Consider the following 2,921-nt stretch of genomic DNA (forward strand, 5'->3'; position numbering starts at 1 on the left):
TTCAAAGCAATGGATTACAGTTTAAGCAAAACTTAAGGAAATTGCCAAAACAACAGGTTACAACTAACAAGACTTAACAAAGCAACAGATTGCAAAATGTAAGAAAGTTAGAAACTATGTTACCTTTATGTGCCCAGATAAGATTAGAAACAGGGAGGGGAAGAGAAACAAAAAAAGGAGAGATGGGAAAGATATCACTGCCCTTGGATCCAGTGATGATCTTGGTAGGAAGTTGTGGTCCCTGGATGGTGGGCACATGCCCAGCATTTCGAGTGTGCCTCTTCTGCTGCCTGACCCCACCTTTTTGGGGCCTGCTTGGTGTATCTTGCATATCCAGGTGTTCACTTGGGCCCCTCCAGATAGGAAGACACAGCAATAACCCTTATTGCCTCATGTGCCCTCTCCAGTGTACCTGGGGCACACACAAGATGTCACTCTGCCTCCTCAGGGCACAGCCTGCCTGCCCCTGTCCCTTATGGAATAAGGACAGTGTCCTGCCTGTCAGGGTGCCTGTCAGACAGAGCTCCCCTTGCAGGGACAGTGTTCAGCTGATGGGGATGGCCACTAAAGGAGGGGCTGCTCTTGTGAGAATAGGGCCCCATCTATCAGGGTGGTTCCCAAATGGGGGTCTCTCCTTGAGAGAACAGGCTCCAGGTGGCTCATGAATGAGGGCTCCACCCAAGCACAATGTCCATCTTGTCAGGGAAGCTGTTCTGAGATAATTATTCATTTATAGAATCATAGAATCATAGAATCATAGAATCATAGAATCATAGAATCATAGAATTGGCTGGGTTGGAAGGGACCTCAGAGATCATCGAGTCCAACCCTTGAACCACCGTTGCGGTTGCGATATTAAACTGATAAGAACAGATACTACATCGAGGACGTATCAGATATTAAACTGATAAGAACAGATACTACACTTGATCTTAGCCAAAAGGCCGAGAATGCTACAGGTCCTCCCTCTGGCTGATTATCAAGTGACATGAAGAATTCATAGGAGGCCATATTTACGGCCATTTTGTGTGAGGTGAAGACAGAGGATGGACTGTGAACAAGCACCTTCCTGAGCCTCTCGGCCTGGGACAAAGAAGGTCTGCAAAGCAGGCTGGAGGGCACTGAGCACAGCAGCAAGAAGGCATGAACACTCTCAGGGTCAGTAAAACTCCCCAAATCCATACCAGTCTCCTCATCCCTGCCGAGTTCATCCCCATCCTCACAGATCTTTGGCTCCCTCTTTTTGGGAAGGTGCTATGGTCTCTCTACCCCTCTGAGATCCCTGTGCATGGCCATGGCTGGACATTATACTTTGGCATCCTTCCTCTACACAGAGTTAGGAAAAGGCAGAAAGATCTGACATGGTGCTCAGAATGGTTTGTCCTTAGCAGAGCTGTGTTTCCCACAAAGAACATGGCAATAAATTTTAAATATAACAAATGTTCTCTCTCCCAGAGATGGATCATCTCCTGAATAAGAAGTTAGGCTGAAAAAATTTTGACTTTGTTTATACTGAAAGACTGAGGGATCACTCTAGCAAATAAAAATAAACACCATTAAAACTCACTTCTTTCATACAAAGCATTTGTATAAACAAGTCGAATTGTAAACCAAAACTTTCTTGTACCTTTACATGCACCCGTGCAGTTATCATTGATTTTTATGAGATACAATTAATAAAACAAGTGATATTTCTGTTGAACAATGAACTGCTTTCACAGAATTGTAGACACCCATGTTATATTTTGAACTAAAGTAAAACCTAACAATTAGATTTTAGATATAATAGTCCTAGGAAGAGTCAAAGAGGGAGTTTTTCCTATGAGCTGTTGTTAGGAGATTGGGATCTTCCCTTTCTCTGCAAGATGCATTAACCTCTGCTGCAACTCGTTGTGCAAGTACAATTCTTCTTTTGATCCATTAGCAGAATATGCAGCAAGTAAGTATCTCACTGTCAGGCTAAGTCACATTAATCCTGGCACTTGTCATTAGCCATTTACATGCAATGTTATCCATCCTCTGTGTGTTTTGCTAGACAACACAGAGGGTCAGAATACATATTTATCACTCAGAATTAGCAAATTCTTACTCAGTTGAGCACTCCTATAGTTGAACTGAACCCCATGAGCCACATGCCTAATTCGATTGCAATGTGGGTAGACACTGCGAATATGTTGTGTATCAAATGGGACTTGGAAAAAAAAAGTTTCTGAAAATATTTCTAATATTGTTTTGAAGTTTCTATTAACATGCCTGCCTAGGCACTGGTACCCTGATACTCTGGTATCAGTGGTAGCACTAGGATGATTTTTTTTTTGCTATTTCTGTAAGATAATAATTTTGTAAAAGAATATCCATTCCATCACTATCTCCAAATTATTTGCTATTTAAGCCAAGTTCAAATTTCTTTTAGCTCAAATAAATTAATTTTAAAAGAAGTGTTGCAACAGAAAAGTTTTAATCTCATTATTTTTGAAAGTGTATTTGATGCATAAGCATGGTAAATTTTTAATATGGTACTACAGCACATCATTTTGTGTTACCTTTTGCTATTTGAAAGAAGAGCATCTTTGGTAGTGTTTACAGACAAACTCTTTCTGAGTACCTGGGGCCATTTATTAGCATTCCAAGGGGAAAAGCAGTAGAAACTTTGTAGAAATGTGAAATATCGTCAAATAGCTGGGGACCCAAGTATGTTCTGTGATGAAGTTCTCTGTGCCTGTGATATTTAGATCAGAAGCTTTGTTTTATTTGTAGTTTAATATATTTTTAAAAGGTTCTAGTACCTTGCAGAATAAATAGGTTTGCTTATTAAGGTATTTAATTTACTTTCTGTTGTCATTGCCCCTCCATGGACCAACCACCAGCTATGGTTCTGTGGTGCTTCAGCAACACCCAGTGCACAGCACAACCTTGGCAAG

The 2,921-nt window shown here is 41.0% G+C and overlaps 1 non-coding gene across 1 annotated transcript; it reads right to left on the reverse strand.

Annotated features, from left to right (window-relative positions):
• Window positions 1-785: 785 nt before the first annotated feature.
• LOC115597969 lies at window positions 786-957 on the reverse strand. Its single transcript, XR_003987310.1, has one exon. It is a non-coding gene; the product is annotated as a U2 spliceosomal RNA (small nuclear RNA).
• Between the last annotated feature and the right edge of the window lie 1,964 nt (window positions 958-2,921).

The sequence above is a fragment of the Calypte anna genome, chromosome 2, assembly GCF_003957555.1.
Source record: "Calypte anna isolate BGI_N300 chromosome 2, bCalAnn1_v1.p, whole genome shotgun sequence".
Taxonomy (NCBI): domain Eukaryota; kingdom Metazoa; phylum Chordata; class Aves; order Apodiformes; family Trochilidae; genus Calypte; species Calypte anna.